The sequence below is a fragment of the Stegodyphus dumicola genome, chromosome 8 (genome assembly GCF_044657685.1).
Source record: "Stegodyphus dumicola isolate Sdum_Otavi_A_Nest chromosome 8, ASM4465768v1".
NCBI lineage: Eukaryota > Metazoa > Arthropoda > Arachnida > Araneae > Eresidae > Stegodyphus > Stegodyphus dumicola.
In genome coordinates, this window is record NC_140775.1 from 153,538,246 (window position 1) to 153,566,144 (window position 27,899).

The 27,899-nt window shown below is 34.6% G+C and overlaps 1 protein-coding gene across 5 annotated transcripts in view; it reads right to left on the bottom strand.

The window, feature by feature from the left end:
- dgo (ankyrin repeat domain containing protein 6 diego) overlaps window positions 1–27,899 on the bottom strand; it is a 267,914-nt gene that overhangs the window by 119,979 nt on the left and 120,036 nt on the right. For all 5 annotated transcript variants that reach the window (XM_035350579.2, XM_085822603.1, XM_085822602.1 and 2 more), the window contains exon 2: window positions 12,449–12,530. The gene's annotated coding sequence lies outside the window, so the exon portion shown is untranslated. The remainder of the gene's footprint in view (window positions 1–12,448; window positions 12,531–27,899) is intronic.

Genomic DNA, 27,899 nt, shown 5'->3' on the forward strand with positions numbered 1-27,899 from the left:
TCTTAGCTGACGGATACGGGTAGTATCTCGCATATAAATTTAATTTTTTATCGCACATAAAAAAGTGAATTTTCACATAATTTGATTCTTTAGTTTCTTTCTTACGCTTCTTAGATTAAATAGGCTATTAACTTTATGTTCACAGTTTAGCATTCTAGTGAAGGATGTGAAAGAAATAGATGGTACAGAAAACAATTAACATAAAAATAATGCGTTACCTAAAACTGACCCTACATATTTTATCAGAGTATTCTTGTATAAGTTTTGCTTTGATGAAAGATAGCATTAGACCTTCAAATAAACATTGACTCGGAATTCAGAGCATAAAATCCAAAGGAATCATCTTTGGCATTTGAAGGACACTCAAAAGTATCAAAAATAATATTATACTATGACATGTCCAGGGCGGCATCAGAGGCGGTGCAACAGATGCGGATTTTTCATTGAACAATTTTAGAATTTAGGGATGTCACTGGGCAGCATAACGTTGACATTTATCAAAGAAAATTTCGCCCATCACACTGACAGATAATGAAATGTGATCCATCAATCCGCAAAACGCTTATATACTTCAGTTCTTCATACTGCAGGCCCTAGATTGGAACCCTTTTATTTGTTGCTTGTCTCTGACAACATAATGCATAATGGTCACAGAATTTTCAGTTTTTGTTAATTATACCTAATAGAAAAATTAATATTTTGAAAACATTATATGTAATGGTCACAGACTTGCCCTTTTTCGTTTATTTATCAATTTATGTTTTCCACCCAATATATACATATTAGTCAGGTTCGATTTCGGTTTAGCTGCAGAAGCTAACAGCCATTGAGGAGTAGAAAAGGGATATACTCTGGGTCAACAGAACAACTTGTTCAGATAAGAAAGAAAAATAGGTTAAAAGATTCTTAAAATAAATCCGGGGCTGTTTCAAGCCCTTGTACGGATATTATTAAAAGGCCATCATTAAATACCGCAGAGCGGCAAGCCGTTGATTTATAATAATGTTTCCCGTCGAGTTGCTTTTGACATTTGCATTGGTAATGAAGTGCCAATAGCATCGAAGACACATTCCGTGACATTCACTTTATTGCCTGTCGACTGAAAAAACCGGGCAAAGGAGTTTGGAAAGTCCCACCCCATCATCACTTAAAGCAGATCCATAAACAAAATCCTTTACTTTCTTTCTTTCCCCCTTATTTTTTTTATTTATTTATTTATTATTATTATTATTATTATTATTATTATTATTATTTTTTGTGACCACCTGCTTTTCTAAAAGTTATGACACAATGTTTAATTTAAGAAGCTTAACAATAATATGCTTCCTCGGGGAAAAAAAAAAAAAAAAAAAAAGGTTCCCCACCTAGCTACAAAACATAGATCGTCAGAAATATCTTCTTTCGTATATTCTTAGCAGTCATCGTATTATTCAGAGTAAAGCATCAGAATAGTATTTTTAAAAAATTCAGTTATCGAGAAGTACATTAATTTCTTGCAATTAAATCATTCAATTTATTAAGAATTATTATTACTATTATTATTTTATTATTAGAAATATAAATTAGATACATTGTCGCATCAACTAGCAATGCTTTAAAGCAGTTATTGCTCCAAGCATTCACCATTGCTATACCATAATTCCACCGTAAAACTCGTAAATTACTTATAAATTAATTTAATTTAAATTATTTTGAACATTTTATAAATTGAAGAAGAAAAGTGCGGAAAATGTTTATAAATACTATAACGTGAATAAAAGTGGTTTTTTATATTCACAAACTGAAACTAAATACTTAACAAGTAAATAAAAGGCTGACAGCATTCTCCCTGACTGAAACCACGAAATGATCTCCGTCGAGGGGAATTTTCCCTGGATGAAACCCCTGCTTCAGAGGCATGGAGGTAGAAAGTAAGATGGAGTCACCCTAAACAAGTTTCTCCGTACCCTGCTCTGAAGCACCGGCGATCCCTACGTGGTGACCAAAACATTGGGTCATTTACCATTGAGTTCTATGGGATTTGACGCGTTCGGGTGTAAATATTTTGTAATTACGTCGCAAATATACATATAAATGTTTATATTTTCTTTTTCTACAACACTTCAGAGTCCTAAGTATGTGAAAACAACATATTTTTAAACAACATTTCATTCTGAACGGAATTAGATGCTATACGTTTCACAGGACAGTTTTCTCAGAATGGTTTAATTTGAATGAAATATTTTCACAAGCTTTCGTTAATTACATTAGAAAAAAATTAAGGTAATTCGATTTTATTCGGTTAAGGTACAAAAATTAAGATCAAAGTTTATTGTATTATTAATATTAAAATTATGCATTATTTCTTTTCTATTTATAGAGCTTCTTCCTAAAATACTTTCTTAAATATGACATGATTTGGCTTCTTTTAAATCGAAAAATGTAAGTCAATTTATAATTAATGCTCTATTCGGTTCATTTTAAATTAGAGAATTATTAGGAATTAGCCTAATAATTTCCTAATAATTAAATAGGTATTAAATAGTATTTGAATTTCTCTGAACATTTCTGAAAGGGAATAAAATAAGTTTTTTTTTTTTAAGTATTATTTAAAACTTGTAACTGAGTTATTATAAAATGTAAAGGGAATAATTCTTTTAATTATACTTATCAGATTTTTTTTTTTTTACCCTTCATTTCAACAATACATATTCCAAAATCTTTATTACGTTCTTAAGTGCTCATCTCATAGCATTTGCTTTACAATACCTTTTAACAGATTGGTTTCCAATACGAACAATTCTTGCTTAAATAGTTTTATAACGTATTTGTCAACAGGATTTCAATTTATGTTTACAATTCAATATTAAGGTTATTATATATTTAGATAACATTTATAATCATTATAAATTAGATACACTTAATCATTAGATTTCTTCACAGTACTTTCACAGTTGTTTATAAGTGAATAAATTCTTCATTTCAAATACATTTATAAATAATTTAATGAATATTTAAGTATTTTGTCAAAGGCAGATACATGCTTTTTGCAAGCACATGCATAAATACCCATACATATTTCCTATTTATCATTTCCGGTGAATATAGTGAATGCACTTTTCTTTGCATTCACTATATTTTTCGTGTAAAGTAATTTACACTAATTTAGCATAGACCCGAAAGTTTTACATAAAAAATATATATGAATATAATTTGAATGAAAATTATAAGTATTATTTTAAATACCCACTCAAAGGTCAGTTTTTCTTCAAAATTCCTCCACGATGGCATCTCTCTCTTTAGGCAGATAGCCCTTGCATGCGTTACTCTATTTAATAAAAACTTAATCTGACCTATGTGCCTAATTACAAATATTTTAACATACATAATTTTATATTTACATTTAGCCATCAAGTTTCAAACTTTTCAAATCTTCTAGAAAATAAATTTTGATAGATCTCTTTTAGCAATTTTCTTAAAATCTATATTTTTGTAGTGCAACAGCTTAGAATTTTATAAAACAAATTCATAATCAAAATCGCTGTTGTTAGTTATCGAAAAATAACCAAGATGTGATTTTTGCGTAAATGTCAGTAAACTATACAAATTGCTATTATCCATCACACTATGAATGTTTCTTTCATGTGAGAGTGTCCCTTTTTCGATTTCTATGGAACTGTCGCGTGTCGAAATACTATCAGAATCTTGTCAAGCGAGCTTCTGAATGTAAACAAAGAACACCCCGTCTGGTGACCCAAGCTTCAAAGCAGTGCTTCTTCTAGCGCGGAATGGCCCCTCCTCCCTTTCCTACCTCCATGTTTAGAGGCTAACTATTTGCCAGTTCAAGGTGCAAGATTAATGACATTTGTAATGGAAAGGTCACGTGGACTTAAATCCGTAATACAGTGAAGCGACCAAAAACTTTTAGAAATACTCCGCTTTCTTACTAAGACATTTTTAATACTATACATTTTTAACATCTAAAAAGTAATAATACCTAACATACTATACGATTACTCGAATTCAGTAATCCATAAATATCGGTAAGTTTAAACGAATGCCGCAAGTAGTCGAACTATATAGTATTTCCCCATAAAATTTTGCAGAGTTTACTTTCTCCGTTCCTTAATTCGAAAATTCAATCAGTCATACGTTCCCAAATAATATTAAATTTATTTTATTTATATTTCTTTCTTGAAAGCTAAATTTAGATAGCAGCCCCAAAATTCTTTTAAAAAATCTTAAAATGCACAGAAATTTACATACAGTTTTCGTTTTTTTTACTTCCTTGTACGAAGTAAAAAGAAAGTATTGTAATCGCCGAAAGTTTCAGGCAGCACATTTCAACGAAAATATCCATTTTGATCGCTATCGAATACAATTTAACGATGTTTTTGGGTGATATTTGTACTTAAGGACAGAATAAAAGACTCGTCTCCTCCAAAAAAAAATAAATAAATAAATAAAATAAAAATAAAAATAAATAAAATAAAATTGCTTTAAAATTAATTCTGAAGAGAATTTTTCGTGCCGTCTGTACGAACGTATGTACGTACGTACGTGTCTCGCATAACTCAAAAACGAGTAGCCTCAGAACGTTGAAATTTTGTATACAGGACTGCTATTTTTCGTATTTTGGTTGCAATCGGCCGCACCAAACGTATATAAATATATTTATATATATATCCACTCTGTTACCCGGCTCAGTGATCTCAGTTTCTTTACTCTTATATATTTGTAAATTGTACATTTTTTGCTTTAAAAATGATTGAATTATGTTGTTTTTATCTTCCGGTTAAGGTTTTTATGCCTTTAGTAAATCTGTATGCAATATTTTTAGAATTATCAACCATTTTAAAGTTGTTTAAGTGCCGCTAAGCCTTTTTTTAAGGCGGCCATTGATTGTTTACATTTGAAACAGCAGACTAGTGGATTTGTTGCCAATCTAGAGAAACTTAGCTTCGCAACAACAAAAATAACGCCTTCATTTATTATTGCCAATTAAATCATGCTTAATCCTTTCTGGAATTTTTTCGAGGAAATAAGTGTTTAAGATTTACTTCGTAATTTTTAATATAGATATTTTGAGTTTTTATGTATTTTTGCCTTTTCGCGAAGTGAGAACTGAATTAATTGAATGAGAAATACTGAATCGTCTGTGAAAAACTGTTCCTTTTTTGTTTTGTTCGCTTAATTTCTTTTACACATCATTCCAGCTTTATTATAGTATTTGAATAGAACACGTGGCAACGATTAGATAATTCTATTCTTTAAATGATATAAATTTTGTGCATTGTGAGTTATAATATGAACGAAATATAATACTGTTAAGTGAATCTAGCGCCAGAGTGTCGCTATGGTAAACAAATACTAGAGTGAATTTTAAAGAATGCCTTTATTCTATTGTGGTTTATGCGCTGTCGGCGAAGTAGATTTAATTCAATCCAATAAGTTTAAATGAAATGCAAGAAAAAATGCGTATAATTTAATATTCCGTACAAGGAAGTCATGTGGTGTACACATCAGATTTTTTTTACCTCACAAACAACCGCACTTTTGCTTCTTATGAGAATTAAGAAATGGTCTTCAAAGAAAATTGTAATTCATTTTAGAAAAATGCTACGTGTATTTTCTTTGAAATAAAGAAACTGTGTGCCAACTGCACCCCATTTATATTACGCCATGTTTAAAAATATTTCATACATTTTCTTTAAGAAATTAAAAGTCGGGGTCTTTTGAATCCGGCGAACAGGATGGCTGCGTCGGAGGTTTCATATTTTTCCTTGTGTGTAATATAAATACGAGACAATTTCCTTGGAAAGTTCTCCACAAATGCATTCTACCCCTTAAGCAGATACTACTACAGCTTTTTTTCTGCAATCTAATAAATTTTAACTAAATACTTCAAACTATTCTTTTTATTGCAGTATTTTTTAATAATGATTCTACGCAAAAAAAGTTTTTGAAAAGAAAATAAATAATATCAAATGGAAAAAATATTTTATTAACTTTCGTTATTATTTTTAAATCAGAAGATAAATTAAAGTGTGCCGGAGAAAGACTTCCCTATGGATAAACAAAAGTACGGATCTTTCTTATAAAATGGTTTTGGGTCGAAATAACATATTTATTTAATGTTTTAAAGCTTCGAATACATTCGAATTTTTAACAGATTTTATTGCCTACCTAATTTTTGATTAATGTAACCGTTTTGTGAGCACTTTTTGATACGGAGGATGCAGATCTGCTATGGATAAATATTTATCATCATTAATTATTAACTATCAGTTTTAGAAAAAAAATTAAATGTCTTACTTTATGTGATTTATGTATGCGAATTTTTAATCATTCCGTAGTTCTTGGAATCAGTTTTTAAGTCGTGGTGGATTAGACTAAGGTACAATTCCACAAAGATTTAAAAATTGGTTCTGTTGACTTCCCACGGCTTAAATAACGACAAAAATAATAAATACAAAATAACGACAAATTCGTACGCCTTCGTTGAAAGATCTGTTGCCACTTCATATTGATTTTAGTTTTGATTATCGTCTTTCTGCGGTGTTTATCACTTAAAATGCTTCAACACCGTGTAGACACATTAGGTTATTTCGAAACAGAAGATATGAAAAATGTGCAAAGCCCTCGCCGGGGATCGAACCTCGGACCTCTCGAATACGCGCCGAGCGTGTTGACTATTACACAACGAAGGTATGCTAAGAAGGCGGGAGAAATACCTTATAACCCCAATAAGCCTAAGGAATATTTTGAATGTAACAAATTAACAGCTTCTTCAGTAGCTCGGCATTTCTCAACAAAACAACGACTGGCAAATTAGTTCAGAAAATTCAGAAACGTGGCTGATGTTTAAAATTTGAAATCAGTTGTCTTTTTTGATGTAGTCTTGACGAAGACTTCGCAGACCTGTCAATATTCTTTCCCAATGATTTTTGATTAATGGCTTTCTACTCTAGCAAACCTTGTTCTTCTCTCAATTAACTACATGTTCCGGTTTGTTTTAGTAAATTTACTTCATATTTTACTTGTTTTTATTGGGGGGTCGGAGAATAATTCTATTATTTTGCTACAAAGTGAGGACATTTTTAGTTCTTGATAGTTCATAAGTCTTTATTAATTTCCTAATTTTTGCTTTTAGTATATTATTAATCATTATTAATTGCATCAGCTCTAAACGTGTACTTAATTGAATATTTAATGCTTGATTTTTCTTTCCTTTCTCTTAACTGCTGGATTATGTTGACTTCTGGATCTTTTTTAATCGTAATTTGAGAAAAGTTCTCTTTAATCTAAATTTTCAATCATTCAATTTTCCAATTTCGCTACGCACTTTTACAATTAAAATTAAAGAAAATGCAGAGAGCATACTGAATGTGGTAGTTTATAAAACAGGAGTGCGCTTTAATATATAAATATTCTCTACTTCACAAAGTGTAATTGCATGTACGTGAGATAAAATTTCTTCAAAATTAGGATAACTAAAAATATTCAGCAGATAAAATGTACAAATGGTTTAAAACTACGAATTAGCAGTATTAAAATTAGCGTGTTATGAAATTTAATAGTTAATGTATTCCATATCGAATAATTTAAAGTATAATTGAATCCTTTGAAGTAATTAAAACAATGTGAATAATAGTTAAAACAAAATTGTAAGCAAATATATTTACTTGCTGGATTTCATCTGAAATAAAATCCACTGCTTATTTTTCTTTCCGTTATCAGCATATATATTTTCAATAACGCCATAAATTCTACAAAGGCAAAAATTAAAATTACGTGACTTTTGACAAAACTTTCTACAAATAAAGAAAATACTTGCTTAGATAGACGCAAGCATTTATCAAATTACTACGAACGCGATCTGAAAATAAGGAATGTAAATACGCTGTGATGTTTATTGGCTTAAGAAAGTATATTTGTAATGTATTTTTCATATTCATCTATAGTCCCTTCATTTAAAAATTTGCTTTCATACGTGTCTTTTGCATTTATATTTCATTAGGAACTGGAAGGTATATTTAAAAGCTCAAACAAAGGTGTATTAAAACTGATTTAGTACAATGAAACATTTTTTTTTTTTTTTTCAAGCGTTCCATTTCACAGAAAACTTGATTACCTTACAAACAAATCTTGCAAAATGGGGGGGGGGACGGAGGTTTAAAAACCAACACAGGTGTATCGGGAATGTAGACAGAAAAGCAAGGGAGTGAGATAGAAAGAAAACTATACCGTTCACATTAATAGAAGTTTAAAAAAAAGTACGAACTCGTTTATGATTCTGTGGTAAATCGAGCGTTCCAGACGGTCAGCGAAAGGAAAAGAAAAATATAGCTCACGTTTCGAAGCAGTTCGTGCTTTGCCATTTGTGCCCAACCGGCCCATTTACAGTACCTTCTAATTAAATCTCTGATGAAGAGGACGGAAGTGACCGACAAATACATGAAGAGAATCAATTACCTCTCAAAGGCTGCGAATGAAAACAGATTCACTACAAATTTCAATAAACTTTGACAAACTTTTCAAAAAGGCAAACGGAAGGTGTAAACCCGGGATTCCCAAAGTGGTCGATAATCGACCGGTTTCCTAGGGGTCGACATAAACGAAAACTGATTTTGGGGGTCGACGAGGTCTAAAAATCGACCCCTATTAAATTAACATTTAAAACTTTCAAGATAGGTAGGTACTGTATTGTTTATGTTGTGTTACGTGTACTAAGAATAATTAATATTTTTGTAGGAAACAGCATTGTTGTAGTAATGTAAAGTCTCAAGTTCGTACAAGATGAAGAACTCGGCAAGTCTGTGTGGACAAGTTTGTGCAAGATAATGAGTTCGAACGTACGTCTTTCAGGCGCGTTTTGACTTGCTCTCTATTTGACGCTTACGCGATTTAACACGAACGAATTCATGATCAAGTCCAAACATGTTCCTGATATTTTACTATTTAACGAGCTTGCACTTAGGTTACGGATTAATACTTTTTTAATTATAATTTCCTACCTACTTAAAATTCTTTAAGTACTTAATTTGTAATAATCATTATAAATTAAACTTGATATTTACTGAATTGTATGTCTTTTTATTTTGTTAAATTTTGATGAGAAAATAAGTCAACTTTACTCAACTTAACCAAGTGCAAAGTTTTCCAATTGGTTCCTTTAGTACCTAGGTATTTAGTATCAATAGGAAAAAATTAAAGATAGGCCCCCCGTTATTCATAATAGTCTGCTAACTTAAAGCATTGCTAATTCTCACTCTGTCTTCTTCTATTGACCTAAGTCAGAATGAAAAATAACACTCTGTAGCAGCTGTTTTAAGTTAGCGGACCATTATGAATAAGAGGGTTGATCTTAAAAGTAGGTAATTTGACCATGGGGGTCTGTGGTAACAGTTCATTTTGGAAAAGGGGTTGCTTGTCCAAAATAGTCCTTGTGTAAACGAAGATGCTTGCAGAAAAAAGAAACATGCAGGAAGATCAAATAACGAAAAATCTAATGATGTGTTACCAAATTATCAGTAACAAAATCATCGTTAGGCATAAAATTCAGTTCGAATGAAATTGGCAATTTGCTGCTGAAGAAATAAGATAATTATTAATAAAATAGAATCAGCCAAGGTTTCACATTACATGTAACTGTAATATACGAATTTTTCTATAATGACTAAAAAGTATGAATACTGCGTACAAAGAGCAAATACCGTTCTCTTAACCTTAATGCACAGAAAATGCTCGAAGATTTTCATACGAATATTTCAAATGCCAACTGTGGCAACATCAGCTATATCGTTTGGTTTGGATTTGGATGAAAATGGCTGCCATTCGCTGCGTATCTACGACGGTGAAGTCCGAGCCAACTTCACAACAAATTACTCTGTGTAGTCTTTGGCTATTAATTTTTAAATTTAGCTTTATATTTGAATTTCTACTTTGAACTTCTCGCGATAAATACAAAGGCTGTTCGCACATTATTTAGACAATTTTCATTGTAATTACAGAAACATTTTACCTAAAATTTTTATGTTTTAAATGTTCTATTTGATAGCCCTTATTCTTTAGTATCTTAATATACCGCTATTTCCAAGACAATAAAGCCTTTTCTAGTATCGGAAGAGGTACTATTTTATGGTATTGCTCTCGAACAGCTTTCCAAAGTCTCAGGAATTTGTAGGTCGACGTTTGGACAGCCAGCATTTTAAAAGTCCAAATCGGCAAAAATACATTGGTGATAGATCAGGAGATTTAGTAGGGATATGAGTGAAAGATATGGCCTTGACACCCGTTTCTTGTTTCATTTTTTCCAGTAAATTAACAGTAGATTTTGACGAGTCGCTGCTTGCTTTGTTTTGATGCAGTTTTACTGATGCATCACACTGTGTGTAAAGAGAAGCTATTTCATATTTGAAAATCGGCTATAAAATATGTTTTCGATAACATGATGAGCTGGATCTTAACATTTTTTTTTTTTTACTCTCTTTATTTTTAATTTGCCGTTATACGAAAAACCAGCAACAACCATAAATCCCTTAGAAAAACTTTCTTTAGATTGCTTGAACAATGGTTTAAGATTTTTTCTCCTCTTTGATGATGATAAAGGGATCTCGTTTTATTGCAGTCATTTAAATACACTCAACATTCGTCTATTGTAACAATATTTTTCCATTTTTGTTCGGATAAATGTTTCTCATAAAGAATGCTGCAGTTTGGTGATAAAGCTGATGCACATTATGTTGTTTCGCCTTTTTAAGATTCAAATCAGCATTAATTTCTTTGTTTACAGTTGATACTCAGCATTTTAATTATCTTGCAACTGTCCTTTGACTTGGCGAATTTTAACATTAAAGATCTTACTTTTCCAACATTCGAAATATTCTGTTTCTTTGTTGGATAAGTAACTGGAACAATTGTTCCACTTGAAGCTAAATTTTGACTAACATTACCTATCATAGTTTTACATGTCGAAAAACCATGGCTTTTACAACATATTTTATTAACTAGATGCGAATAATTTTCTTCAGGAAGAACAGAAACATAGCCTTCCATCTTTTGCTTCTTTAAAAGCGACATTTTGCATGAAAACAAAACTGTCAAGTAGCAGATGATAATTTATACTTTCAAAAATATAGTTGCAGCTGAAAACAAATTTCAAGCAGACGACTTTCTTTATAGCAAAGCAAAATCGTCTGAAAAAATGTGCGATATTGTTGGATTTGTAAGCACTAGGTTCGCCTTCTATTCATCCATTTCAGTTTAAAATAAAGGGTCCTTTATACCCCTTCTGGAGTCTCTGTTGTTCTTAGAAGTCGTTTTACGCCTATTAAAGTTTTGGTCACAGTTTTCAACAGTGAAAGCCTATAACTTTTCACTATAACCTCACAACTTATAAAAGTGTAAAACACGTAACATCAGATGCAAATTTTATAAACGGAGAAAATAATAATGACTGTTCTGCAGCTAAAGCGAATTATAAATTAATTTTGGTACTTTTCCGTTTCGCCGGCGCAAATCTCGCCAAGCAGACTTTTTATGGGCGACAACGCACACACAGTATACACATAAAAAAATGTTAACAAATGTTTAGTTATAAGAAATTTTTATTTTGAACGCATAAATATTTCAATATTGTTTAAAATTTTGTAAAAAGACAATAAATAAAGACGATAAATTTGTAAAAAGACATTAATTTAAGAATTTACTATGCTTTCATGTTACAACATCTTGATTCGCCGTTTCACATCACGTGACCCCAAGTGATCTCATCACACGTAAACTACGCAACAAAAATCTAATTCTCTCAGTAATTATCTACATTAATTTCAAATTAAATCTTAATTTGGAATACAAGTTTAAATGCAAGAATTATTTAAATTCGTACGAGTAGCTTACTCAGAAATTATGTAAAATTGCAGTGCTTTACTTCGCTAGTGCATTCTCATTAGAATGGATGAATTTAACCCTTGATTTTGCCTTTTCTATATTTTCGGCTTCGGGTGAGCAGTGTCATTGCATCCTAATTGACTTAATTACCGCGAATGGCCTTAGGGCATAAAATTGAACTACCTGGTAAAAATTCTATGTAATTGTATGCCAGTATTGAAAGAAACAATCAATATAATAAGAAATGGCTGCGATTTGTTTTGAAAATGAGGCGTAAAAGGTTACCAGCGAAGATTCCGTTTGGCATCAGTTGTACCATTTTTGGCGACTTTATCGCTTGCGCCGGCAAAATGGAAAAGTACCTTAACTTTTGCATATGAAACTCTTTTTTAAACTTATTTATCATTAAACCATAGTCAATTATCAGTATCTGGATTTCAACATTGTATAGATATCATTATGACTGAATTAGCAGAAGCTTCATATTCACTATAAGCTTTCAGCAAATATTCATCTCCTTTTCTAACAACAGAACACAAGTACTGAAATAATGAACGAAAATATTTTGATAACTTACATGATCGATGGTTTCCATGCGCTCTAGAATAATCCGAATCTCAAACTACCGATTTAGAAACAATTTCGTGTCTCAAAACAAGCTGAAAAGAAAAGAAAAAAAAGATAGCATAAGATAACAAAATCTTAATTATCTTCTTCAGATAAAGTTTTAATAAAATAAATATACAGGGAAATACTTTTGAATTTTTCTGTCGGGGATAGTTTCTGTTATTACTTACAGAAATATTTGTGTTGCCTTCATTTTTTCGCATCAATCCTTTTTAACTAAGTTATCAATGTTCAAGAGCACCGTGACATACTTGAAGTTTTGTAGAAAGGTTAGAACAAACAGGCATATAAATAAGCATCTAAAGAAATAAAATAATTTATACACTTCTCGACATTGAAAATGCAACACCAAGAAGGAATGGTCAAAAAGTGATGAAATTTGGAAAAAAGACAGAGGCAGCAAGCAGCAATAAATGATCTTTATTTCAAAATGATTAGTCAGAATGCAGAGCGAGAACGGCGTCGGCTAAGTAGGATGTAGGACCACCGCGGACAGCGATGCACGAAGAAACACGTCCAGGCATAGAGTCAATAAGAGTGCGGATGGTGTCCTGAGGGATGGCTCTCCATTCCCTTTCAACCATTTGCCACAGTTCGTCTTCTGAACGAGGCAGGGGCTGCAAACGGCGTCCAATCACATCCCACACATGTTCGATTGGTGACAGGTCAGGAGAGTACGGTGGCCAGGAAAGCATCTGTATACCTTGCAGAGCACGTTGGCAGATACGAGCACTGTGTAGTCGGACGTTATCCTGCTGAAAAATTGCATTAGCCAGCCCCTGAAGGTAGGGGATTGCCACCGACCGCAGTACATTATCCAAGTATCGTTGGGCCGTCATAGTGCCCTGAATACGAACTAGAGGTGACCTGGAATCATAGGCAATAGCGCCCCAAACCATTATGCCATGTTGTCGCGCGGTGGGGCGTTCCACAGTTACTGCCGGATTAGATCTGTCTCCACGTCGACACCACACACGTATGCGGCGACTGTCACTGGATAAACAGAAGCGTGACTCATCTGAGAACACGACATTTCGCCATTCTGTAATCCACATCGCTCCAGCCCGGCACCATTCTAAACGTTGGCGTCTATGCTGTGGGATCAATGGCAGTCTTTTTAACGGACGCCGTAAGTGCAGGCCACGTTTAACCAATCGCCGGGAAATAGTTCTGATAGACACGGGAATATCCATGGTATCTTGCACATGCTGCAGAATCGCGGTACAAGTGATTTGCGGGACAGCCACAGCTTGTCGGCGGATGCGTCGATCCACACGTGCTGATGTCACTCTGGCTGAACCTGCACCCCTCCTTATTCCCACATTTCCTTACTCCAACCATGTTCGCCATAGCCGATGCACCGTACTCGCATCCATGTGGATATCAACTGCGATTTGACGTAAGGCCCAACCCGCCCTTCTCGGTCCAATCACCATACCCCTCGTAAAATCGTCTATCTACTGGAAGTGCCTTCGTTGACGGCGGCCTGGCATTCTCTCCTATTACACGTATCCTCCGGGGCAAAAACCAACTTTATTCGATAATTCGTCTGGCAGAAATAACGACACGAATATTGCCCATTCTGCAGGTTCCTTCCCTTATATCTTACTTCACGTGCGTCGGAGAGCTGCGCATTTCACATCATTCGCATAACTCAGTGACGTGCGTCTACTCTAAAATTTGTTTCTGACCACTCCTTCTTGGTGTTGCATTTCAATGTCGAGCAGTGTATATAGGACGTGACAGAACAACACAAAGCTTTCTAGTTATAACACGTAAGATAGCACCAGAATTAAATCCACCTTTACTCTGATTCATCATTACTAACCCGCATCACCTTATAATAAAAGTATCTGCAAATATAAAAGCATAACAAACTACGTACATATGCATCTAACAAACAAGACATTTTAATACATACCAATGAATAAATTACCTAAGATAGAAAACATAACAGAAAATTACAAAACATTGTATATAAATAAATAAACACCTCTATACACATAAAAAAATCAAAATAATGTCACGCACATTTACATATACTTCATGACGCATGCGAGCAGCCACGCTTTGCAAAATAATTTTTAAACAACCAATTCGGCCAATGGGCAGAAAGACAAAATTCTGCTTCAATAAAATTTAAAATTAACTTTTGGTCCCACTCGGCAAAAAGAAACTATCTACTACTAGAAGTTGGTACACCAAATGACTTAATTCACTATACAACTAAGAGTTTCAAATGTAAACAAATAGCCACCACTTTAGGCCTAGCGTGACTTAAAACGTGATTTAATTCGCATAGACTCCAACCTTCAGCAAACCTTGTCAGTAGTCAACGCGCGAACGACATTTTTACAACTTTGAAAATGTGCGCGTAGCGTATGTTGTAATTAACCATTCATTAATTTTAAATTAATAATTAATTGTAATCAATTTTATTACATTTAAAATCCATATACATATAAAACTGAATAATCAAAAATATACCTTGTAAATTATATGCACATTTAATTAGAAATTTTCTTTTAACTCCTCAAGCATTCACTAATAAAAAGTACTTCAAATCACTACTAATCATAGAAAAAATCAGAAGCTATAAATCATATCTTTATTCTGGATATGATTTCTACAGGGAAATAAAATTTAAATAACCAAGAATGATACATATAAGTATTAAACAAAATACGCATAATTTATGAATGCAAAGATTTATATGTGGCATGCTTAGCAAGCTTAAGTTCTGATTTTGAGAATGTTTTTTTATAACACAGTTCTTCATTTGCCTGCATATTTATTTTTTCAATCAAAACTGCTTCAAGAGTTTTAAGACCTAAATTTGGTCGAAATTCCGTCTGATTTTTTTTTAACAATAGAAAAAATTCTTTCGCAAGCTGCATTTGAATGAGGTATTATTAAGACAGCAAGCATTACAGATGGCAATACTTTGTATTTAATACACCCATTCATATTTTTTAATTTGGCAATTTCTCCCCATGCTATATCAATACGCAAATCTACCAATTTCTTTCAAAGCATCTACTTGATACATGGAAAATTCAATTTCTACTTGATTAAGACATTTTTCATCAATAATGGATGGAAAAGTATTCATCAAGTAAAGAACAGATGAAAATGAGACTTCAGTTCTCAAGTTGATGTCAGCAACTTCAGCATGTTTTAGAAATGGATCACTCAGTGGAAATTTATCAATTATATATGAACATGCAGTTACAAAAAAAGCTCGCACAGAATTGAAAAATGATTTCACTTCACTTTCATTCAACTTGGCATTTTTTAAATATAGTCTTGTTTCCGCACCAATCACTAAATTTTCATTTTCTTTTTGTTTACTATACTTTTGAAATGGAATAGACGTTAGAGTAACATCTTCATTTTCTTTAGAAATTACTGATGGTTTTACGAATCTAACAAATAAATTCATTAAAAGTTCAAAAAGTTCTCTTCTCAATTTATGTATATAAGGAGCTTGTTGTTGCAAATTAATATTTACTGTTATAAACAAAGGCAAAGTATTTTTCAAAAATAACAAGTACAATTTGGTGGTCGGTGACTGTAAAATTTTTTTAATGTTTTGCAATCTCTTTCCTTCATTCTCACTGTTATCTGGTTTATCTCCAAAAAAAATTATCACAGCATCCCACTGTTCCAAAATCCTTGTTATAGATTATAAAAGAGACAACCATCTCGTACTGCAATATTTCAAAATTTTATGAGATTTTGCATTCTGTCCCAAAATTTGTTGAGCAACTTTGAAGCTATGCTTCCGTTTCGAACTTTTCTCCAAGTAAAAATATATATCTATTATCAACATTTCAATTTCTGAGCCAATTAATTTTTCAGTAGCTTTTTTTGCAGCTATATGCAAGAGGTGGCACGGACAACCTCGGGTGATTATACTTGGTTGATGCATTTTGATAAATGATGCTACACCTTTAAACTTTCCAATCATATTACTAGCATTATCTGAAGAAAATGATAAGCAATTTTTCCATTCTAAACCTTTGTTTTTAAAGTTTTAATTTATACAATTAAAAATACCTTCTCCTGTATTATTCGTGCATTCTAAAATAGAAATCAATGAAGTAATTATCACTCCCTTTTCTTTACTGTAGTATGTTATAACCAATGGCTACAGTTTGTTATCATTGTTATCATTACTTCCATCAGTACTTAGAGAAAATGATGTACTGCACACTGATTTTATAATATCAGCAACAGTATTTTCTGCAAGCGTTTTCACAATAGCAGCAGTTTTGGTATGACCGCAGCTAAATTTTTTTGCTATGGCAGAATCCGGAAACATTGCTTTGAAAAGCTCTTTGGAATGATCCGAAACAGAAAGCGGTAGATTATGTTCAATTAAAAAACGAACAAAATAGCATTCGGCTTTTATAGGATCTGTTTCATCACCTTTTATTAAGAAATTTGTTATTTCTTTAGATTTTACGGTGCCAAGTTCTATATGCTTTTGAGAAAACACATGCCGTTTACAGTCATCTTTTCCGCCATGAGCAACTGAGAAGTCTTTGTTGCATACACTGCAGTGTGCGTGATTCACAGAAATTTCGGACGCTTTAATGCATGGAAATTCTGAAGAATATGAATCTTTAAACTTTGCTTTGATAATTTTGGCTTCTTCGTTCGAGGCAGCATTATGATTAAAAATCTTTCACCTGATTCACAATTCACAAGACACACACTAAGCTCTCGCCGTAAACTACACAATGCAGCCGAATGCAGCCTAAACACGCATCAGCGAGGAACCTGGGAGACAGACAATTGGGTGGAACTATTGATAAGTCGTTAACGGTTGGAGTTACTGATCTACGATTGGCTAATTCTTCAAAACTAGGAACGCACTCAACACGTGATATATGATAACACGAGTATTCAGCCAATCATCGAATGAATTAGTTGGTTCCGTTTTGCGTACTGGTTCTCCTGCTCTTGTTTCTGTAAAATCCGTAGTTTTTTCCATACTTTTCGTAGCTCGTAGTTTTTCATGAATTTCCGTAGAAACTACGGAGAATCCGTAGTAGTTGGAGTCTATGAATTCGCAATAATAAAGGAAAGAGTTGTCTTTGTTGTTGCGAAGCTTAGTTACTCTAGATTGGCAACAAATCCACTATTCTGGTGTTTCAAATGTAAACAAACATGGTATTTAAACATGGCCGCCATGGTATTTAAAAATTAGGCTTAGCCGCACTTAAACAGCTTTTAAAATGTTGATAATTCTACAAATATTGCATGCAGATTAACTAAAGGCATAATAACCTTAACCAGAACATAACAACATAATTCAGTCACTTTTAAAGCAAATAATATAAATACCAACATAATAATAATAATAATAATAATAGACAGAACTCACCGAGCCAATAAGAGAATATATGTAATAGAAACAAAGGTATATAATAAAATAATATATACAAAACATTAGTATATATGTAATAGAAAAACTAGAAGTAATGAACAGGAACAGCAGGAATTTTGATGGAGTAGAAATGTTGATTCATAATGAATAGGAGACTGGCAGCCAAGGCACGTTAAATCTTCATTTTATTTTCAGTAAATATATAGTGATATATGGTCACTTTACTTAACCTGTTCCGCCAAACTGAGTTAATGGCACTACAGGGTTAGGAAGTTATCCTATTCATTGCTAGCAATCTGACGGTTAGGCCGCCTTTCTACATTTTACTTTAATCTGTAGTTTCTTGGATATAATTATTTTCATTCACTTGCTTCATTATCTCTAAGATGCCCTTGTTGCAGTAATAGTCCGTGAACAGTCTATTCACAGGATATGTGATGTAGTCGGAAGGAAAGAACTGCTGTCGAAGGTGCTCTGTCAGAGGGCAGGAGAGCAGGTAATGAAGTGCGTCCGCGTCTTCCCCGCGAAAACCGCAAGAACAGTTGACGTCCCGTCTGAGGAAACGTCTGTAATACGCTGGGAATTTCCCGTGGTTGGTACAGGCTTGGAGGAAGAGTCGGTTGCATTTCAGCCTCTTGAGAGAAGGTATTGGGAAGATGTTGTAAGTAAATCTTCCTGTCTCTTCTTCCTGCCATCGTGATGCCCATGTTTCTTGAAATGCTGTCTTGAGGAGCCTTTTTGCAACTTCTGCGGAAAGCGGAACTTCCTTGTCAATTTCTGGTTTAAGAGCTGCAGTCTTAGCTAGTTCATCCGCTCGTTCGTTGCCTTTCTGCCCGGTATGTCCTTTTATCCAGTTGATCTTTAAAGGTATGGAAGAGCCTAACGTCAAGAAGATCTCTCTAAGTGCTGCCGTGTGTGGATGTTTTGGAGGAAAGGAATTCAGCGCATTCAGAACGCTCATGCTATCTGTGAAGAATGAAGTGTGAGCTGCTGGTTGTGTACCTAACCATAGTGCTGCTTCTTTGAGTGCTAGGGACTCGGCTTGGAAGACTGAAGCATGATCGCTTAGACGGAATTGTGCTTGATAAATTTCTTCATTGTTCGAAAAGACCGTGAACGCTGCCCCTACTCGTCCTGAAATTTTTGAACCGTCAGAAAAAATCTCTCTTTGTTGTCCTGAGGGTGGCGATTTGCACCAGGAAAGGATGGGTAGATCTCCTGGGTGTAAGTTAGGGGAATCTTGGAAGCTTTCTATGCTGGCATATGATAGATGTAAATCTTTTTTAGTGTGAAGGTCCTCTTTGTAATGTAGAAGTCGATAGATTGATCTTTCTAATTCTGCTTTTAGGTCGAGTGGGAGCGTGCCAGCTAAGACCTGAAGTGCTGCGGTTGATGTGGTGCTATACGCACTGGTGATTTTTAACAGGATTACTCGCTGTATTTGATGTAGTTTTTGACATATTCTTGCTGTGCCATTCATCCAGACTGGGCAGCCGTAGAGGATCATGCGTTCAATTGCATTAAGGTATAGATGTTTTAACAGGCGCCCCTTTTGGCTCCACTTGTCTGTGATTATCCTGTTTAGTTTATTGATGATTCGATGCGTCTTATCTCGGACTTCCGTAAGATGTGATACCCACGTGAGCTTCTTATCAAGCGTGAATCCGAGGTATTTAATGGTATTCTGGCGTCGCAATGGATGCCCTTCCCACTTTATGCGTGGTGGATTCGCGTCTATTTTTGAACTTTTTGGAAAGACTATCATCTGTGTCTTTTCAATACTGAAACACAGTTTGTTGTCTTGACTCCATTTTGCAAGCAATTTGAGTGCTGCGTCTGCTTTACGCTCTATTGTTGTCCTATTGCCACCGTCTATTATGAGTATAATATCGTCGGCGTAAGCTTGTATCTTGGCATTGTCTCCAAAGTTGATGTTCAGCGCTGAGTCTGCAATTATGTTCCACAAGATGGGTCCGATATTAGACCCCTGTGGGGCTCCTTTGTGGTAATTCATCGTGATATTTAAGCCATCTCTTTTGTAGGTCACTTGACGTTCTGTGAGGTAGCTTGCGATCAGTTGGTAAAGATTCTTTGGACATCGCAGGTCTTTTAGTTTTGTTTTGAGCGCTGGCCACCATAGTTTATTGAATGCGGAAGCTACGTCAAGCGATATTATACACGTATGGAGGTTATTTTGTCTGTTATTTAAGATGATGTCTTGAACACGGTTGAGGGCGTCGGTGGTGCTCCGCCCTTTAGTAAACCCGAATTGGGCGGGGTTTAGTAGTTTGTTTTTGACCAGGTAATACGTTAATCTCTGCGTAAGCATCTTGTCAAGGACCTTGCCCCACGCTGAGAGTAAGCAGATAGGTCTGTAAGAACTGGGCATGGACTTTGGTTTTCCCTCTTTCTGGAACAATACTAGCTCTGCGTTTTTCCATTCCTTTGGAAAATAACCTAATTCAAGGCACTTGTTAAAGAGTGCTAGAATTTGTTTGTCGTCCGCGAGCCTAAGCTCTTCAATGGTTTCAATCGTGAGGCCATCCAGCCCAGGAGCTTTACCTCGGCGTGTTGAGTTTATCGTACGTTGCATTTCTTCGAGTGTGAACGGCTGATCGTCTTCCGAGTTTGAAATCTCGGTTGATTGGGAACGAATATCTGCATGGTATGTAGAGTCCTCGTTGGGGTCGTCTTCTGGAAAATGGAACCTCATGATTTCTCTAATTGTATCCTCAATTGTGTTCGTCATTGTGCCATCTTCTTTTTGAACTGAACCTATCTGTAATGGATCCATGCTCTTCCCTTTAGCTAGATCGAAGTATGTTCCGAACGGAGAGCTAACAGTGATTTTATTCCATGTCATGTCCCATGCTTTTTTCTTTTCTTTATACATCTTTTGCCGGTACTGTGCACGTACCCTCTGGTAAAGCAGCCTGTTATGGGTCCTTTCCTCTCCAGTTGTTTTTTGGAATCTTTTCCTTGTTGCTCTGACCTTTTTCCTGAGAATAGTGAGATCTTTTGTCCACCATGGACAGGTGCGCGATCTTGGTTTCGAGTTATGTGAGAGAACTGTTCTTTGATAGATCTCGTGAAGACTAGTGGTAACTTCTCTTACATATTTATCGATTTCTTCGATAGTTGTCAGATTTCTAGGGTCTGCTAAAGATTTTGAGATATACCTTTTGAAACTTAGCCAGTCGGTATGTCGTACATTGATTTTCGATCTTCTCCATGTTGGGTAATGAATGCTGGAGACGTCAAAATAGATATTATTATGATCGCTATTGTTTGCTTCGTCCGTTACCTTCCAATTATCGATCCGGATTCTGTCTCTGCTTATGATAAGTGTGAGGTCAATCCAGCTGTTACCACTTACTCCTGCGAAGGTTGGCGTATCCCCTATTTCATTGACTATCGATAGTCCAGTGCTGGCAATGAATTCGCATACTTTGAGGCCTCGTGTGTCCGTATTATGTGAGCCCCATAGGGGACTTTTGGCATTGAAATCTCCGGTAATTATTGTAGTCATGTTGTTATTGTCCTGCATAAACCTTTCTAGGGTTGTCAGGATTGGTGCAATATCTCGCGATGGAGGACAGTATACCGTGATTAGTATAAATCTTGAGTCACTGCCTATTGCAAGCGCTATAATCTCCGGAGAGCTGAAAAGTTCCAGAACTGGGAGATTTGAGTCCGCTATAATCACTGCAGTTATTGCGTCTGTTCGAGAGTAGAACTTCCTATATTTTGTGGGGAATCCGTACAGTTTGTTCTGTACTGTGTACGGTTCCTGGATACATGCTACTTTGAGTTTGTCGTTTTGTTCAAAATTTATCTTTAAGTTTTCTGTTGCACTCCTGGAGTGCTTAAGATTAATCTGGATTATTTGGATACTATCCATAATTTGTTCGTTGTTTTAATCTTTCGAGCTCTTTTAGGTAGCATGGGCATTTCTTATCTCGGCTATCATGTTGGGCATCGAGGCCTGTATTATATCGTTTATTCACCTTTGTGCAGTTGACACAGCTGACTGCTTTTTGGTCACAGTTGGTCTTCTCGTGGTGTGTGGAGCCGCATCCGGCACAGACTTTATCTTCCTTGCAATATTTTGCTGGGTGGTTATACCCAAGGCATTTGACACATTGCGAAACCTTTATAAACTCCCTTACGTTATATCTTGACCATTGTATGTTCAACTTCTTCGTTTTCATAAGGATCTTGAAAGCTACTGGGTCTATAGATAGAACCCAGTGCTGTCCAAAGCGGGCCTTCATGGCGAACAGAATCTCTATTTCACTTTCTGCTAGGTCGGTGTTCTGTATTTTAATGAAGTTTACTATCTCGTCTTTATTAATGTTCTCGTTGACATTGTAGACTATTATTCTGGGGTTTCTTTTTTGTGGATGTTTCGTCTCCACTACGTCCTTCAGCTTCCGATTTTCATTTATGGCCTCTTCAAGTATTGCCAGTTCTTCCTTTTTCGTAACTTCTACTAGGAGCCCTCCTTTGTTAACTCTCTTTATATTCTTGACGCCTACTTTGAGTTTTCCTGGATCTATGTACTTCACCAGCTTCTCCTTTACCTCGTCGGATGTACTACCCTCAGTCTTAGGATAGACTAGTAATACATGCTCTGTCTCTTGCCGTGATCTTGATTGTGATCGTCTAGATCTAGAACTACTTCTGGATGGCCGTCGAGATCTTGCAACTTCTGCAAAAGACAGCTTTTGAGTGGCGACTATTCCTTGGATGTATGTCTCTATATTCTTAGTTTGTTCAATTTGTCCTTCCAAATTGGCAATTTTGTAACTCTGCTTCGAGACTATTCTTAACATATGGTCAAAGAAACCTCGTATCTTTTTGTTTGCTTTTGTGGAAATGTCGTCTCTATTTAAATATCCAATTAGATTAGTATAGCACTCTGAAGCCTCTTGATACTCTGTACTGGCATCTACCAAAGTTATATCAACGTCTAGCTGTCGTGTACTGCTCTGTTTCTGTGTCTTATCTATTATTGGAGCACTGGCCGACTGCGTCTCATTGTCGGGGCGTTGCCCCTTAGGCTCTTTATTTTTTGGACGAACCATCTCACTTTGTGTTTAGCAGAATTTTTTAAGCAGAAATTTGAATTATCTGACGAAAATTAAACAAATTGACCAACGTGCATGAAGACTTCAAAAATCGATGCACCAAAAAGTTTGATCTACCCCTCTCGACAGGCAGAAAGTCTTTTGTAGATGGTGCACCAAATTCGTGGTGTCAACATATATCCGCCACACTAAGCCTAACGCTTACTCAGAATTACAAATGCATATAACATTTTTCATACATGTACCAAAATCACAATTTTCAAAAAATAGGTAGAGAAACAGATATAAAATCCTATTTTGTACTCAAAAGTTATTAGCACAGTATATAAAAGCCTTGAGAGACAATGCTTACTCAGGATATGCAAATGAGGGCGGCGGACAGCAACAATTTTAAAAGTCTTCCTATCCTCGGAGATTTCCCTTCTTCGCAGAGAAACACCACAAATATCGCAACCGGAACTAGTAATCCATGGAAGAATCACATTTTCACAAACACAAGTGGTATAATTACCAAGATTTTAGCACTTTTAACGGAGCACACAAAAACACAACCAATATGGCCGCTGACATGCGCAGAAACCCCAAAATATATAGTGATCAGAAACAATTTGGCACATTATTTGTGCCTATTTCAAGAGATTTACATTTTTGATAACTTTGCAGCAAGAAGGAAGCAGCAAACAGCAGTTTAACTAGGCCGAAGAGTAGCGAGCAAGTGTTCACGATGAAATTTTAATTCAGAGCGAGTTTTGTTTTGATTCTCAATGCATTTTTATTGGATAATTAATACTGCTGTAAAATTATTATAGCTGTTTTAATTCCATTTACATAATCGAAATTACATAAGAATCATATGACATGGATTAGTCTCGAAATGACGCAGTGCAAGTAAAGATTACTATTTTTAGAATACAGAGAGAAAATTAATTTACGTTGCTAATTTAAATTGTAACTTATATTATATATATATTTATTTTTTTTCCATATCCGCCCTTTAAGGAGAAAAAGGCGTAGCGACAAAGAAGCCTTACATACACACATTTGGTGCTGCCTGTTGCAATAAGAAAGGGAGATGCATAACTATATGTTATAATAGCCCCATATACAAAATTTCAACTTTCTACTATTAATTGTTTTTGAGTTATGGGAGTACATATATACACACGTACGTACAAAAAAAAAATCCCGTCTGGAAACCATTTTAAATCCATTTTACAATCCGTTTTAGGAAAAACAGCCCTTTATTCTGTCAGTACGTACAGATGCAAAATATGAAAAAAAAAAAAAAAAAAAAAAAAAAAAAAAAAAAAAAAAATCATTCAAACTGATTCGAGAGAGGCCACAATGGATATTTTCGCTATAATACGGATACCCGAAATTTTTCGCAATTACAATAATTCCCTTACTTCAGACAAAAAAGTAAAAACACTTTTGGAATAGGAATAAATACGCACATTATTTTTAAAGAACTCTATAAATTAAGCAACATATGATTCTAATGTGAAATATATATTAAAGGTCTTATGATATATAAAATGGCATCTTCTATCAAAGTTCAAAATCTGGCAGGCCGCGTAAACGATAGAACGCGTGAACGAACGTATCGTACAAGAGGTGGACTAGACTATCTAACATTTAATTATAAACCTTTTAAGCATATGTAATAAAAAATTTTGCAGTTAGAATTTTACAGTTAAAATTAAGAAAGAAGTTTATAATTAAATTAAGTTCGAAGTTTATTTTTCGAAATTTATTTGATATTTATAACTAGAAGTGCGTAATTTAACTGTATACGTTTCAAATGTTCATTTAAACGAAAAACTAAAACAATTCTAAACAATAAATACTTCTAACGTCAATAAAATAAAAATTATCACGATCTCTCGTTTTATTTCACTGTTATGACAAATTAATATTGAAAGATAAGTATCTTCTTCAATGAGATTGTTAACAAACATTTACGTGTTCGATTAATACTGCAGAACTGTACCATAACATGGCTCGAAAAAATAAAACTATTGATATTCATATTAAATATCGCCGGAGATTTTCTGGTTAAACTATTATCAGACCTAAAAGCAATCCGTGATTGCGCCTCGAAAGAAACATTTCCGGGAATCTTCACTTTCGAGATCTAATTGGTTGACATCTGTGAAAGACTAGTTCCAGAACATCGGTTCTAACGTGCCTGCTTCAGCTATAAAACCTCCAATGATAGGAGAAAGAGAACCTTGTTCCTCGGAAAAGTTTTCGAGCGTTCCGCGTCACAGCCTCATTAGGTATTCCTCCGGCATGGCCAGATCAATTCATCATTTAACCACCTCATCTCCAAGAACGTTGTTTAGGATGCGCCACATGGAGCATCCAATTTTAAAAATACGAAAAGAGACGCTTAAAGAAATGACCTAAATGATTTGGAAAGTCCTAGCTAATTGTTATATTTACGCTTTATCCAAAAGTAACCCTTATAGAAGTAACACACATACTTATGTAGAAAAAAAAAAAAAAAAAAAAAAAAAAAAAAAGCAAGAGCATTTACAGCTGTAGAGACATTAGGTTATTTCGGAAGCAGAAGAGATGAAAAATGAGCAATGCAGTCTTCGCCGGGAGTCGAACCACGGGCCTCTCGAATACGCGCCGAGCGTACTGACTACTACACTATAAAGGCATGCTAAGAAGGCGGGAGAAATACCTTATACAGTTATTGTCTTCTATACTACATAGCACTTTTTTCAGACCGTTTTATCTTTATAAATATATTCTTTATCCCAATTTAGATAGCAAATATGTTACAAATAACTTTACTGCTATTCAAAAATAGGAAATTGTTGGAAAGCTGTTTCTATTGTTTTTAAGCAACTCATTTCGCATAGCGTAAATCACTGCATTATTATAATTTAGATGGAAATGAAAGGTGCAATGCTGCATGGATTGACAATATTTCACTCGAATACAATTTTAGGCCTACATAAAGAAAAATATCCCCCTTTGTGTTATTCAAAACAACAATCCGATAAATTTAACAACATAAGATGAAAGAAGAAATTCATGTTTTGATGAACCTTTGTCGCCAAAAATGATGCCAAAGAAATATCAGGCGATGTTCAGCTTCTCTTTCTTATTTTAATGGAGCGGTGGAACCTGTGCGCCCTTCTCATTCGATTCTCTTAAAAATTCCTCTAATCAACTGCAAACTCTTTGGCAAATTGCAAAACTCGCTTTCCCAAAGACCGATTCTATATTTTTGTTGTTGTTATCGTTGCCGCCGGTACCTGGAAAAGGAGGCAACGCCACGGTACGACCGCAAATACGAACTATGCTTTAATTACATACCCACGGATAAAGGCTCTTGTATCTTTCCAAAAGGCCTTTTCCTTGAGGTTGGATGTTCGTGCCTGACTGAAAGAAGCACGAGTTCGTCACGATTGATCCAAGCCCATTTTCACCGCACTCTTTGTCAGCGTATGTAAGAAAGAGAAAAATAAAAACCATTCCCCTTTCTTTCCCTGCAGCTTCAGCCGTTTTACATACGCACTGGTTCTGCCACTTTCTGGCAAGTGGGCCCCCTTTTCACTTTGTCATCCACCCAAATAAATCAATCTTCCTTTCCTTTAAATTTACTTTGCATTTTCAAATTTCTGTGCTGTCATTACCAAGTGGCGCTATTCAAAATATCTTAACAAACAGCTCACAGTCACAGACTTGTGCAAAAGACGAATTGGGAAAACGCTCAGAAAAGTTACGTTGAAATCCCAAAACAAACAACAATGACTTTAAACATTCAAAGTAACATTCATTTTTACGAAAAAATCAACTATGTAGAATGCGTATGAATATCAGATTTCCAACATAAATAAAATACTCTCAAATACATTCATTTCTCAATTCAGACGGTATAGCGCGTTTCCACCCTCCCGGCAAATTACTACTATGTTTAAGCTGTATATTTCCTACACAACATATCATGATAACTATTGAAATTATTGCATACAATCAAGGCAAAAGTTCTTACTTAAATAATACTTACGGCATCATTCCGATCTTCTCTCCCCAACTCTTAAGCATACTTTAGCTTATTAGCGAAGTTTGTTACAAATGTTTTAAACTTCCTACCCGACAAATAAAGTAAACACAGAAACATAGCACAGTAGCAGCTTTAGCTATGTTAGCCATTAATTAGTTTAGAGTTTCGTCAAAAAGATGGTAATTAAACAATGCACAAGCGTCAGAAAGCAAAAGAAAAATTACAAGGGGAAGAATCTTGGAACATGTAAGAAGAATTGTCAGAAACAGCTTTGGTAGCCCACCAAATTCTTACACATTTGTTGGCAAAGAATAAAATTTGCCTTTTCTGACTTTGCTGTAGATTTTATGCAAATTTTATGGAATAAAATTCACAGCTGGTGATTTATATGTTGCTATAGAATTTTATCATTACCATAAGTATGATTTATACTGTAGAATATAGTACACAGATAATACAAAGAAATTCTGTAATTGAAATAAGCACAGCATATGGCATTTTCTATTAATTTTATGAATGGAATAAATCTTAACAGAATTTACTGCCCAGGGGAAAATATCAAAATATGAATAGGAAGAAAAAAATTATTTTCAACATTGCTGCAGCTGATAAGTAATGCATTGTTGTAAGATACAACATAAGTACAATAAAGCTTGATGCCTTATGGATTAATGAGAGCGTCTTTTTCAGCTTTTGATGTCATGTTATTATATTTACTACCTGCTTTGCATTTGCAGTATCATGCACACCTGGTTTAACATTCAGTGTGAAAAACCCACTGATTTAAAATTTCCAAACCCACGTATAGGGCACGCGGATATTAAAATGGAAGCAATTAATATTCCCGTGCCCTGTACGATGTAGTGTATTATATGAGTATTTAATATCTTCG